This window comes from Papaver somniferum, chromosome 2, assembly GCF_003573695.1.
Source record: "Papaver somniferum cultivar HN1 chromosome 2, ASM357369v1, whole genome shotgun sequence".
Lineage (NCBI taxonomy): Eukaryota > Viridiplantae > Streptophyta > Magnoliopsida > Ranunculales > Papaveraceae > Papaver > Papaver somniferum.
This window is the reverse complement of record NC_039359.1, coordinates 160,557,237-160,572,650: the sequence shown is the minus strand read 5'-3', so window position 1 is coordinate 160,572,650 and position 15,414 is coordinate 160,557,237. Positions and strand designations below refer to the sequence as shown.

Sequence of the window (15,414 nt, the reverse complement as noted above, 5' to 3'; positions counted from 1 at the left end):
GAAAATTTCAATATCTTAATATCTTCATTGACGTCAGAATCTCCTACTTCAAGTTTGCATCAACCAAGGACATCACTCCTGTTTAATATTAGTTCTGGTATATCTTAGAAATCGTCAAGAGATTTGCCAAGATTCATGTAATTGTTCATCAAGGAGATAAAATCCCTAATCAAGCACTTTTTTATTAGTTGGATTGTGGATGTTGTACCTCACACGTGGTTTATAGTGTACAATTCATCTTAATTATGGCTGAGAAAGTACATTCTTGCAGTCGCAAAACCCGTATAAACGCCACACAACCTCTAGCGATCCAATATATATTGCGTCGATGTACTACATATTGTGCCTCATCACATTCACTAAAAACTAACGTTACAAAGCCCATCATCACATTCAGTGAAAACTAAGGTTACAAACATAATAATTTATGTACGTATCTAACAACCCTTGCTCTCCCATCAATTTCAACATCTATGTGGCCACTGAATATTTTACAAAAATATAGATTATCTCCCTTTCAACATTTATAGCAATTGTATTGTTTATTATGTATTTAGTATTTACAATTACCTCCCTTTCATCATGATGCCGATGATAGTTTGGATATCCACCTTTATCCATGCTTGCACTATTATCGTGTTTCCTTGGATAACCTCTGTCACATGTTTCATTTTCATGCACATAAAATCCTTATTACATGCACCATAACTACGCTACCTGCGGGAGTCGAACCCACAACTACATGGTTGAAACCATGCGCTCTGCCATTTGAGCTAAGACAGCAACAATAGAATGAACGTGACACCCTGCTTTATACACATATTTAACCCTAACATAATGATTTAAGTCTATACTTCTGTCTTCCTTTCTGAAACTCCATCATCCTCTCTGCAGCCATCCTCTAGCTATGTTGCGCATTGATATCATACACAAATATCCTTCAGCTGCTAAACTGGTCTTAACAAAACAGTAACCCTCCCCATGCCTTAGAATTGTGTGGGATTATAGGTAGTTATCTTAGACTGATGCAGCTAACTTGATGTCTTCTGCTGGCAGTCTTGGACAGGTCAGTGCGGGAGTTGCCCATTAAGCGAAGATGCCAAATATAGTTAGCATCCATTGTTGTCATATACAGAGACAACGCTAGCAATTTTGCTACAAAAACTCAAAGTATTATGGTAGAACTGAACTCATTCACTATGAAGAAGATGTCAGAATCTTTGATGCTAACAAAATCATTATTACAAACCATGGAAAAAACGAATATGCCACCCCATTAAAGTCGAAATAGATCGAACAAAAACAGACTCACAAAACTCGATTAGATAAAGTCAATGGAAATATCTAGGGATAAAATTATCTTACTGTAACTACATCAACCTTTGTAGTACCATATAACCTCAAGTAGAACAAACAGTAAAAGAACATATACCTTCTGCAATACTATCCAGAAGCTCTTGCAACTTTGTTGCTTTTTTTCACTATTTTCATTTGTTTCACCTGTTACCTGTAAAAACATATGGATAATACTACAGATGAAATCCATGAATAAACCATTTATTATTAGTACCTAATTAACATAATTTTCATCTGCCCAGAACTGATAGATGCTTGTGGTTGAGATTCTGATGAACTAAGCAACTTTTCTTTTTTCATGATGCCACAGGAAGACTAAATATATTCAAAGATGAGTATTACTTTCATCCATTGTTGATTACTAAAAAAGCAATGTATTAATCAACGACCCAAGGTGTTTTATCTTAATTCCCATTTCTTACTCCTTCAGCGTGGAAGAAACAAAATTACCCGTGTATTAAAAAACAATGTATCCGATGACCCTCAAAATTGTCCAATGAAAGCAATCAAAAAAGCAATGTACCAATCAAGGACCCAAATTAGGCGTTTTATCTATCTTCCCATTTCTTACTCCTACAGTGTGGAAGCCCTATTTTAAGCAAACTTATCGAAATCAATCTTAGGTTTGATGGAAATGTTTGTGTCTTCCATGACCATGCGCACATCTCCCCAGTGATCAGAAAGAAAAACAATAATCCACTCAATACACTTCCAACCCAATTATCATGAAAAAATAAGGATAAAGAGGATATATACCCTGCATAGGAACCACCAACTCAACCTCACCTTCTCCAAGCTTTAGCCCCTGCATCAAACACAAAATAGGTTAAACTAAACCGATGAAAACTAATCAGTTTGTATTTTGCAACCCTGTAATTAAACCTAAAAACCAAATCAAAATCTTACAATGAATTAAAAGAAACGGATCGCAACTCGCAAGGTAAAAAGAGATTATTTTTCTTTTTGGGTAAAACAGTATCTTACATGATGGTACAGTGACCCATATTTACTAAGCTACAAACTCCATACATAAACGGAAGAGTTGGGATTACCTTGGTACTTCTTTGAGGTAAGTACCATGCAAGGCACCCTCAAAACTTATTCTGAATAAGTTACACTAAATGCAGAACATTTCCATGTAGACTATTTACCGCTCTAAAAAAAATGTTCTCCTAAGCAGCACATTCCCCTTCTAAATTAGAAATAAGTCAAATAACTTAAATGAACCATTGCACATAACCTTCTAAACTCTAAAGTTTAATCTCATCCGGCTTGCCTTAAACACATGAACCGAAACACCGTTGGATCTTCTTTTTGCACCGATCCGTTGCTCTAAAACAACCAAAAAACTTCAAAATAAAGACCTTTCTAAACTCCCAAGGGAATCCAAATAAACCATGAATAGATTCTTCCACACAAACAAATAAGCAAAAGCCCAAATGGGTGAACCAATTCGGAATAGTTCGTACATCCCCCACCAACTTGAAAGCTTTAGCCGACGATGGCATAGTCTTCACAGACCACCTTGTAAAGCCTCTTTAGATTTAGAGAGTGATAAATAAGAACCAAACCGGATCATTACTTGACTTCTTTATTATGTTGATCCGCTTCTAAATTTTTTTTTGGGCTTGGGAGGCAATACTCATATAACCAAATGAGAAAAACCCCTTCAAATTGGCTACCTCTAAATGTTTACTTGACTACCTCTTTCACCTTAATTGTAGTTTTTCTTTAGTGACAGCTCGAAGCACAGACCCACTCCACCTTTATAAAGTTTGGATCTTCAAAAAGAAACCCCTTGAATCACTTTCAAGCTACCATAATAAATCACCATCTACAAACAACACCACATGAAGAGATTAGTACTATAGTAAGAATAACAAAAACGAATGTAGAGTTTCAGTTTGAAAATAAATAGAAAACATTACCTTTGGTGCATGAAGACTCCCAGTTTGAATAACAAAAACGAATGTCATCCCGTAGCGTCTACTGGTGCATCTTCAAGGACCTCCTCCCAATTTGCAGGTGCTTCCCCTGCTTATGACAATATCCAAGGTTAAATTTCTGCCTCTAAAGAGATAAAATCTTTCACCGATATAAAAAACACCTAAGCAAAAACATGGGCAAATAAGTGCCAAAATATAAAATTGAAATTCTAAACTTTCATCTCTGCTACAAAGGTTGGAATTAAATAAAAAGACTATGAAAGAAGCCTTGGGAGTGACACGGGACCTCGTCGGAATCAACTTTATCTAAAATCCTTCGACCCTTGTTTTAATCACAGTATTGGAAATCGAAATACTTAACCCATAATTCCAATTTCCAGAAGAAGAAAAAAAATTCCAAACTAAAAATTCTAATGAACCCCAGTGGTACTTAAAAATATTTTATCTAATCATAGAAAGATGAGATTAATCAATCAAAAAATTCAGGATAGCAGTTGAGTGTTTTTTAGAGTGCACAGCAAGCCAGGTGTTTTTGCAATCTTACCAACTTGGGAGCACGACTTCGTGGATATGATGTAAACAGGAGGAATGCGTGTTTGGCCATTATTGCATCCCTGCTCTCCTGCAACAATTCTCCTTGTAGCAGCCTTCTTTTCAAGTCCCAAAAAAATATTTTTATGTCAGTTCATGGCATACGGTCAAGAAAAAGAACACTTAAGTATCAACTTGTGTGTGTTAACCACGAAACGCGGCGAAGGTAAGTATTTATGCTCCGCATGATATTGTCAGTAGCAGTTCCTTTTAGCAGGACTTTTCAAAATCTCAAGGCCATTTTCCATTAGTTAGAAGTTTATTAGAAAATCCAACATAAAGACACAAACCAAATAAGACGTTGGATCAATCTAGTTGCTGAATCAGTGATGTTGTTATCATTAAACTGAGAATTGTTTTCATCATCAAAGTAAGAGATGAAAAAAGTGTTATGAAATAGCACCACTAATTAGTAAAGGACATTCTCATAAGATTTTAAAATGACTGTAAGAAGGAATCATAAGAAGACCAATTAAGCTCTTAAACAGGATAAATCCACATTCAAATCCAAGACTCACCCTTTAAAATATCCGTCTACTTGGTTCCTTTTCTATTCAATATAGCAACCCAAAGTGCCTTACAGAAAATTAGACCCAATTGAACTGAATGCATGCTATAGGATATGAAGGTGACAACAACAAAATGTTGTCAACAACCAAAACCCCATGAAGAAAAGAGTTTGTAATAGACTATCAAACTGTGATTCCCACTTTTACTTCAGGATTCTCAAAACCCAGTAAAACAATAACCATAAACACTTGATAAACACATGTTAAACAACAAACATATTTCTGATACCACAATCACAAACCCCAAATCCAGTTAATTACACAAACCTCCTCTGCTCAAAACATCATCAAATTAATTCCACTCCAATTGTGTTTAAAAACAAAAATTATTGTAAAATCTCACCTTTCTCTTTTAAGAACTTCGAGTGGAACTGTCTTGGATGGCCCTTCCGAATCTTCTGAGTCCTTCCTAAAATCAAACATATATCATCAAATAACTTGGCTTGAAAAGCGAAACACAGTATAGAGAGAAAGAAAAGGAGAAATCCTGACCTCAGTTTCACAATTATAATCACTGAGATCAAGAACAAAATTATCAACAGGAATAACACTTAAACCATAGTCTATTAGACCCGAGGGATTTGTTTGGATGTTCAGGCAATCACCTTCATGTTTGATAACGTGCCTACAACCCAAAATCAATGACATTTTTCCCCAGGTTATTAACCAATCTACAAAAACAGAATTCAATTACCCAGCAAAAACTCATCAACAAAATTGCATAAACAAACAAATTCAACCCGTAATTCAGTAATTTGAAACAAAAAAACCCAAATTGATAAAGTAGTATTTGTTAACAAGATAACCCAACAACCGTTAAACTACTTCAAAACACCATTACTCCCACATATATGAAACCCTAGATTTCAATTTCTAAAATCATTGCAAAAATCAATTACTATTACGAAAATCTATTCTTACCAAACAGATTCCTTCAGTTTGAGCTGAAATCAACGAAAAGAAGGTGAAGATGTTGCGAGGACTTGCTGACGAATAAGAAGATGCTCCCTAAATTACTGTTGCTGACCGAACGTGACCCACCCAATTTCTGTTGACCAAGAACCCCCGTAATTAGCAGGAGACCCTTTTATGGTAAACATGGACGAGAGAGTCCTTTTCAGCCGTCCATGCAAAAACCCAATTCGAAGATTCCCGACCTTGAGATGAAGGCCCCCATTCAATGTCGTCCGTCTGACAGCCCTAGCAATCATGGACACAAACCTCCTACCTTTTTATAACTATGATATATAAGGACGCCTCATGAACCTTATTTTTTCTTAGCTATACTAGAATTTAGTATTTACACATCTTTTCTGAAATATATATCAGTCAACTTTTCTCAAGATGATGATAATGGTCATGGTGATGGTGGTGCTCACCATTGTTTTCGTGGACTTCTTAATTCCTGATACTTGGCGAGCACATATTTCAGTACGTATGATATGAAGGTGGCAAAGCTCATTGAGACAGCGACGGAGGCGATGACCATTCTTCTAAATTTCTTCCTTGCACTGATCAAAATCCTCAATCTTGCAGCAATAGTCGGAGCAGTAATCGCAACAGTAACCGAGAAAATAAAAATGTTTGAAGGTAATTCCTTTTGGTGTTTCATACGGCTTTACAGTGATTACTAGTATTAGTAATGATGTCCAGAAAAATCTAAAGCTTCGTTTGATTTGTTTTTTCTTTCAGGTCTGGCATTAAATGGAGATGTCCAACCGAGCACGGAATCAAGTACAAAACTTATTAATGTTAAGGGTGTTGATGAGGCCAAAGCTGAGCTGGAAGAAATTGTCCATTATCTTCGCGATCCTATGGTACGTAATTGCAGTACTATTCTCGTAACGGGAAAATAATCGTTTGGTCCTTTTTAAGTGGGTTCATGTCTGTTTGGTCCTTTGGTCAAACGTCTTTACCGTTTGGTCCATAATTATTTTAAAAATATTAAACTGACAAAAGTATCCTTCCGTGTTAATTTTTACTTATTTTCTTGTAGCAGTTCATTTCAGAAATAAAGTCCATATAAAAAACATAAAAAAAACAGAAATGAAAGTCCATATAAAAATCTAAAAAAACAGACTTCATTCCAGAAATGAAGTCTATATAAAAACCTAAAAAAACACCTAAAAATCAGAGTTCATTCCTGAAATGAACTCCATATAAAAACCTAAAAAAACAGAATTCATTTGAGAAATAAACTCCATATAAAAAGCTAAAGAAACAGAGTTCATTCCAGAAATGAACTCCATGTAAAAACCTAAAAAACAAGAGTTCATTCCTGAAATGAACTCCATATAAAACCCTAAAAAAACAGAGTTCATTCCACAAATGAACTCCATAAAAAAACCTAAAAGAATCCATAAAAATCAGTGTTCATTCCAGAAATGAACTCCATATAAAAAGCTAAAAAAACAGAGTTCATTCCAGAAATGAAGTCCATATAAAAACCTAAAAAAACAGACTTCATTCCAGAAATGAAGTCCATATAAAAACCTATACAAACAGAAAATGAACTTCATCTTCGTCTTCATCATTCTTCAACACCAGCAGAAATTCAAGATCTTCAACACGATAAGCAAACATCAAAAAATCAAAGATCATCATAAAAAATCGATATCTTCAACATAAAAAAATCAAGATCTTCAACACGAGTTCGTCTTTCATCATCGACAGATGGATCTTCAACATCAACAACAACATCTTCTTCATCATCGACGACATCATCAACAACAACATCTTCAACTGTGGTAGAACATCATCATCATCGTTTTCTTTTTCTTCATCAACTTCAACAGTAGCAGAACATATTCATCATCTTCTTCATCTTCAACACGAGCAGCAAAGAAAACCCTAAAAAACAGAGTCCATCTTCATCTTCAACACGAGCAGTAGCAGCAACATGATTTCGTCGTCGTCTTCATCAAACAGAGTTCGTCTTCGCCATTGTTACAGCAGCAGGAAGAAATCAAAACAAATTAAAACACATCCAGAAAAAAAAATCAGATCTACTATCACCTTCGAATCATCTTCAACAACATCATTAGCAACATCTTCGCCATCTTCTTCAACTTCAACACCATCATCTTCATCAAAAAAAGAAAGAAAAACAAAAAAGAGAAAATAGATCTGAATCTAGAGAGGATAGAGAAAAGAAATCTGAAAATGATTTCTTTTTTGCTAATAAATCCAATATATATTTTTCTTAAAGGGTATTGCTGTCACTCCAAGATGAAATTTACGTCATCCATGACGTCATCCCGCGTGGGTATTGTACACCTAGGACCAAACAGTAATTTATAATTCCAAAAAGGACCAAACAGAAAGTTGACTGTGTCAATTGGACTAGACTCATCCTAATATATTATTCCTAGGACTATATGGTATTTCCTACTCTCGTAATCTTGTCCATCATATGATCAAAGTTCTTACCGAGTCATAAGCTTAAAGTTTTCTTACCAATTAATGCCTTTTTATTGTTTCAGCGGTTCACAAGTCTAGGAGGTAATCTCCCTAAGGGAGTTTTGCTTTCTGGTCCACCGGGGACAGGTAAAACCATGCTAGCAAGAGCTATTGCAGGAGAAGCTGAAGTACCATTCTTCTTCAGAAGTGGGAGTGAATTTGATGAATAGTTGATTGGTATGGGACCAAGAAGAGTGAGGGATCTATTTGCTGCAGCTAATAAGCGGTCTCCATGTATTATTTTCATTGATGAGATAGATGCATTTGGAGGGAGCCGTAACCCCAAAGATCTGAGACTATCGGAGACCTTGTATCAATTTTTTGTCGAGCATGATGGATTTAAACAAAATGATGGAATTATTGTGATTGCTGCAACCAACTTCCCCGAGTGTTTGGATAAATCACTTGTAATACCTGGACGTTTTGATCGTAATGTTGTTGTTCCGCTTCCAGATGTTGAAGGACGAAGACAGATACTGGAATCTCACATGTCAAAGGTAACTAATATTTTTAATCATTTTATGTATATTAAATGAAATCAGCTCGTCTTTGGTAACTTAAAAATTTCAAGGAAAAGAATCAAACCCATCGGTGGATGTTTTTGATTGTTTTCGATATTCAGCCTGTTGTCCAATATTTAAATGCATGAAAACTATATGCCTGAATTGCGGGGTTCTCACACCATCTATAACATTTGACAGGTACCCAAAGGAGAAGATGTTGATTTAAGGATCATTGCAAGAGGAACACCAGGGTTCTCAGGCGCATATCTTGCAAATTTGGTGAACGTTGCGGCTCTCAAAGCAGCAAAGGAGGATGCTAAAGCAGTGAGCATGACTGACTTAGAATATGCAAAGGATAATATTATAATGGGAAGTGAGCGCAAATTCGCTGTGATTTCTGGCGAATCACAAAATATCACAGCTTTCCATGAAGGTGGCCATGCTTTAGTAGCCATCCATACAGATGGAGCTCATCCAGTTCACAAAGCAGCTATTGTTCCACGAGGAAGGTCTCTTGGAATGGTAGCTCAACTGCCCGACAAAGATGAGACTAGTTTTTCTCGCAAGCAAATTGTAGAAAATCTGATATCAAAGACTTAATGAAAGAACACAAAAACTTAACTCAAACAAACTCTCTTCAATTGATGTGTTTCATCTCATGGATCAACATCCTATTTATATGACTCACAAACTTGACTCTCAAGTAAAAAGACTTTCCTAATCAAAAACAAACTCTAACAAGAAAATTCTAGACAATTCTCACGTAAACAAATTCTTAAAACATGTATTACTTGTAACCCAAGTAAACTTTTAAAAACCATACCGTGGATCAACAACTCTTGTTGATCCATCCACTTCATGTCAACTGTCCCAGTTGATCCATACTATACTGGATCAACACACACTGTTGATCCATATCACTTTCTTCATACTATATCAACACACATTGTTGACGTCTTCTATCTTCTTCATAGTATCTTGGTTTAATTCTCAACATCCTCCCTTAAACCAAGATACTCTTTGCTAATCATTCCCAACTTTCCACGCAAGTAAATGAAAGTGTTAGACTTCAAAGACTTGGTGAAAATATCTTCTACTTGCTCTTCACTCTCAACAAACTCCACAGCTATCTCCTTGTTACTGACAAGTCTCTAATATAATGATACTTAATATCAATGTGCTTACTCCTTCCATGAAGCATTGGATTCTTACTTAATGAAATTGTAGACTTGTTGTCACAAACTATTGTTGTTGGTGTCTTCTGTTCTTGAAACAATGACTTCAGCATCATTCTTAGCCATACAAATTGTGTAGCACAGTTGCTAGCAGCTATATACTCAGCTTCTGTTGTAGATAATGAAACAACTTGTTACTTCTTTGATGACCAAGAGAAAAAACCAGTTTCTAACTGAAATCCATAACCTGATGTACTTCTTCTTCCTTTTGTATCACCAACCCAATCACTATCAGTAAAACCAACTAGTTTCGGATCTTCTGAAACATTATAGAGAATTCCCATACTGGTTGTACCTCTAACATATCTCAGAATACGTTTTGCATCTTGTAAATGTGATTGTCTTGGTTCTTCCATAAATCTGCTAACCAATCCAACTGCATACATGATGTCAGGTCTTGTAGCAGTCAGATATCTAAGACATCCAACAAGACCTTTAAAGTCTGTTGAATTTACAAGTTCTCCTGAGCCTTCTCTTGTCAACTTCAATCTCTCTTGTACTAGTGTTAAGATTGGATTACAATTGTCCATCTTGAAACGCGTTAGTATTCCTTCTGCATATCTTTGTTGATTGATGAAAATTGCATTTTCAGTTTGTTGTACCTCTATGCCAAGAAAATATGACATTAAACCAAGATCTGTCATCTCAAACTCCTTCACCATATCCTCCCCGAATTCATTAATCATCTCAGAACTATTTCCAGTAAGATCATCCACATATAGACACACTATGATGTGATTGCCAAGAGTATCAGCTTTCAAATACAAAGTATGCTCATGTGGATATCTTGTAAATCCTTTCTTAATGAAATATGAATCTATTCTTGTATACCAAGCTCTTGGTGCTTGTTTCAAACCATACAAAAATTTGTTAAGCTTGTATACTTTATTCTCCTTCCCCTCCATAATGTAACTAGCTGGTTGCTTAATATAAACTTCTTCTTCCAATACTCCATTCAAAAATGTTGACTTCATATTCATCTGAAAAATCTTCCACTCCTTTTGTGCAGCTAATGCAATTATCATTCTTACTGTATCTAGTCTTGCAACTGGTGCAAATACTTCTGAGTAATCTACTCCTTGTCTTTGTCTATATTCCTTAGTAACTAACCTTGCTTTCTGTCTATCCACTTCACCATTTGACTTGTATTTTGTTTTATAAAACCACTTAACACCCATGGTTTTCTTCCATGGTGGAAGTTCTGTTAGTTCCCATGTATCATTCTTCTCAATTGACTTCAGTTCTTCATTCATAGCTTGAATCCAACCTTGTTCTTTTGATGCTTCTTCATAAGTTACAGGATCACAATCTCCAAATAGTGCAAAATTCACTACTTCATCATCGATATCTTCATCATATCTTGATACAACATGATCATTCAACCTAGCCGATATGATATATTTTCTTCTTAGTCTTGTAGTTTCTTGTTGTTAAACTGTTTATGTTCTTGCTTCTTCATGTTGCTCTTCAACATTATCTTGAATCTGCACTCCTTCTTCAACTTCAACTGGAACTGTTCTGACAGCAGCAGGTGGATCAACATTCCTTGTTGATCCAATATTATGTGGATCAACATCCCTTGTTGATCCATTGTTATAATGGATCAACATTAGTTGTTGATCCATTATTCCAGTTCCATTTTGAATCTTCATCAAAGATCACATCTCTACTTGTAAACACTTTTCCTGCTTCTGGGTTGTAAAATTTATATCCTTTGGTTACTGAACTATAACCAACAAGGATACACTTCTCATTCTTGTCATCCAGTTTCTTTCTTAGTTCTTTGGGTACATGTGCATATGCAATACACCCAAAAAATTTCAGATGTCTTACACTTGGCCTTACACCTCTCCAAGCTTCTTCTGATGTTATGTTGTTCAAACTATTTGTAGGACATCTGTTGAGTAAATACACAGCTGTGTCAACTGCATAACCCCAAAAAATTTTTGGTAAATCTTTTGTTCTTCTTATAGTTCTTGTCATCTCCATTATGGTTCTATTCTTCCTCTCTGCAACTCCATTCTGTTGTGGTGTATATCTTGCAGTTAGTTGATGCTGAATGTCATGCTCTTCCATAAACTTGTCAACAACAGTATATTCTTTACCTTTATCAGTTCTCAAGATCTTGATACTCTTACCAATTTGTCTCTCAGCATAAGCTTTGAAACTTCTAAAAGCTTGAAATGCATCACTCTTTTGTTTAAACAAATAAACCCATGTTTTTCTACTAAAATCATCAATGAAAGTTATAAAATAATTATTACCTCCATGTAAAGTTACTTCAATAGGACCACACAGATCACTATGAACAATCTCCAATTGTTGATCAGCTCTTCTAGCTTTGTTGACTGGGAATGGATCTCTGTGCTTCTTGCCAAAGATGCAATTTTCACATCTTGATTCTGGTACCTCAATAAAGGGTAAGACTGACACCATCTCCTTCTTTGCTAAAGTTTGCAAACTGTTAAAGTTTACATGTCCCATCCTTTTATTCCATAACCAAGAATCATAATGAACACTGCTACTATAACAACTTTTCTTTTGATACTGAATATTCATAGGAAACAATCTATTCTTAGACATCTGCACTCTTGTAATAAGTTTTTTAAAGCGATCTCGAATTGTACAAACACCATTAAAGATGTTCATAGAATAACCTCTTTCAGACAATTGACCCATACTCAAAAGATTTTGATGCAAACCTGGAACGTAAAACACATCAATAATAAATATTTTTGCACCATTTTTCAGAACAATTCCAATCCTTCCTTTTCCCATAACTGGAATGGTAGAATTATTTTCAAACTTCACAGTTGATCGCACTGATTCATCAAGATTATCAAACAAATCTTTTGTTCCACTCATATGATTACTGCAACCTGTATCTAGATACACTTATGTTGAGATTGTTCTTCAGGTGTATGACAAGCCAACAACATATTTTCAGCTTTCTTTTCTTCTTCATCTTCTTCTTGACTTTCTGCAATATTAGCTTTGAAATTTGCTTTGTATTTATTTGCAATTGTCTTTCTAGGTTTTGGAAATTCACTAGCAATGTGTCCAAAATCTCCACAATTATAACACTGTATTTTTGATCTATCAAATGGCTTCCTATAACTTCCATTATTTGATCTCCCTCCATTATTGTATCCTCCTTGAAAAGCTCCAGCATTAGGTTTTCCTTTATTATTTCTCCAGCTAACTTGACTTTGAAGAGCTTCTTCAACTTGTTTTGCAGAAACTGTCTTCTCCAACAACCTTTGTTCATAAGCTTGTAATGAACCCAACAACTCATTAAGAGTCATTGTTGCAACTGTGTTGCATTCTTCTATAGCAGTAAGTTTTGACTCAAATTTTTCAGGCAAGCTTCTTAAAATCTTCTCTACGACTGGTGAATCTTCTACAGTATCACCATTGGTATTCATCTTATTGACAAGATTCAGTGTTTTTGAGAAAAATCTGATATTGTTTCAGTTGTCTCCATCTGCAGCAGTTCATATTTTCTTTTCAAAGTTTGTAACCTAACCTTCTTGACCTTGTCAGAACCTGTATAATATCTAACCAAACCATCCCATGCTGCTTTAGCTTGCTTAATCTAGATAACTCTGTCCATGAGAGATTCATGAACACCTTGATGAAGAATATACGTAGCTTTAGATTTCTTCTTTCTGTTTTCATTCAATAGAGTTAGCGCAACTCCTTCAGGTACTAGTCCTTCTGCTGGTTCAGCATAACCATCTTTCACAACATCCCATACCTCCTGGTATGTGAATATATTCTCCATATGCAACCTCCAATGTTTAAAGTTTTTACCTTCAAACACCGGCACCTTGATTGAACTTAAACTTGTCATCTTCTTCAACTTAACTTCTCATACCCACATCCCTAGAACCTGATACCAGTGCTCTGATACCAGATGTAGAAAATATGATATCAAAGAATTAATGAAAGAACACAAAAACTTAACTCAAACAAACTCTCTTCAATTGATGTGTTTCGTCTCATGGCTCAACAACCTATTTATATGACTCACAAACTTGACTCTCAAGTAAAAAGACTTTCCTAATCAAAAACAAACTCTAACAAGAAACTTCTAGACAATTCTCACGTAAACAAATTCTTAAAACAAGTATTACTTGTAACCCAAGTAAACTTCTAAAAACCGTACCGTGGATCAACAACTCTTGTTGATCCATCCACTTCATGTCAATTGTCCCAGTTGATCCATACTATACTGGATCAACACATACTGTTGATCTATATCACTTTCTTCATACTGTATCAATACACATTGTTGCCTCTTCTATCTTCTTCATAGTATCTTGGTTTACTTCTCAACACAAATGTTTGCTAGGTTAGATGTTTGTATGGGTGGGCGAGTAGCTGAGGAGCTTACATTTGGAGAAAGTGAAGGTACTTCTAGTGCATCTTCAGATCTCCAACAAGCAACGTCTTTAGCAAGAGCTATGGTCACACAATATGGAATGAGCAAAGCATTTGGGTCGTAGCTCACGATTACGATGATAATGGGAAGAATATGAGCGCTGAAACTAGACTTCTTATAGAGGAAGAGATAAAAGGATTCTTGGACAGGGCTTACAATAATGCGAAGACAATTCTAACTACCCACAACAACGAACTCCATACACTAGCTAATGCTCTGCTGGAGAAAGAAAAACTCACAGGAAGTTAAATCAATGCTTTACTTGCGCAATCAAAGCCAATGAGCCAACCAAAACAACAAACTGTTACATCGCAGAGTAATACTTCAAAATTGCCATCAGTGCCTCCAATTAGTTTTCAAGCCACCCGCACCTTTATTTTCCAGCTCTGCCACTGGCTCCAGAACTTTTAGTTTTGCTTGCTTTCTGGTTGAGGATTCCTTTCATGTTGTCATGTTTCGATAAATTCAGAAGTGAACACGGAATTGTAATAATTTTTTATGTCAACAACCCTATAATTTAATATAGAAATTTCAGACATGAGATTAACCAAACTCATCTGATTTGTCCTCCCTGTTATGCTTATGTAATATGTTTCCTACTGGAGATTATTTTTTCTGTCTATTTTGTGTTTTTATTCCACTCATATACAGTGTCATCAATTTATACCATCCGAGTGGTCTTTTTCCCCTCAGGCCGGCTTTTGGTGCATTCCTTTCCATAATAATTTTGATCGTGCCTTAGGCAGCTGGTTCACATCCGTCTTCTCTTCTGAGAAATCTTCTATAAGTGCTCAGACATACAGCAGGAAGATCATCACTAGAATTGTCGTCTGGATCATGTGAAGGTTTCTCGATTCTTATGTACCTGCTAATGTTCCAAATAAATGATACTAACCTTCATCTCAGATAATTACGCTTTTTTTCTTGGAATGGGCGAGACAAAAAATTTGTGCGTGTAAAAACCTACAGAGTGAAATTAAACTCAGTGTCCAACCATCTTAATTAATATCCCCGGCATGTGCTTTTGACAGGATCCGAAGAACACACCTTTTGGGCCACATAGTTTGTTTATTCTGGTGGAGTTGAAAATCCCAAGCGTTTTTTTTCTTCACATTGTCTTGATCATCGACATAACTTAAAAATTATAGTGAAAACTACAGATACACCTATTCTCCAGATTTTCTCCACTGTGAAACCCACGCCAAAAAATCTACAGGCGCGCACCCATTTTCTCGATGAAAATTACTCACACCCATATTTTTATAAATTAGTTTTTTCCTCTCGGTTCTCTTCGTTTCTCTTTTATTTTTT

The 15,414-nt window shown here is 35.6% G+C and overlaps 1 long non-coding RNA gene and 1 pseudogene across 7 annotated transcripts; one reads left to right on the top strand and one right to left on the bottom strand.

The window, feature by feature from the left end:
* Window positions 1-1,200: 1,200 nt before the first annotated feature.
* Window positions 1,201-5,518, bottom strand: LOC113349576. Of its 7 annotated transcripts, none has more exons than XR_003360276.1 (8): window positions 5,384-5,505; window positions 5,068-5,133; window positions 4,806-4,871; window positions 3,847-3,952; window positions 3,285-3,390; window positions 2,409-3,190; window positions 1,880-2,161; window positions 1,201-1,507 (listed from the first exon to the last, which is right to left on the bottom strand). It is a non-coding gene; the product is annotated as an uncharacterized LOC113349576 (long non-coding RNA). The 7 variants fall into 7 exon arrangements; XR_003360277.1 differs by having other exon boundaries at window positions 2,113-2,161; XR_003360280.1 differs by having other exon boundaries at window positions 2,113-3,190; window positions 4,955-5,087; window positions 5,384-5,518.
* A 386-nt stretch (window positions 5,519-5,904) lies between these two features.
* Window positions 5,905-14,352, top strand: LOC113352353 (annotated as a pseudogene).
* The last annotated feature ends 1,062 nt before the right edge of the window (window positions 14,353-15,414 follow it).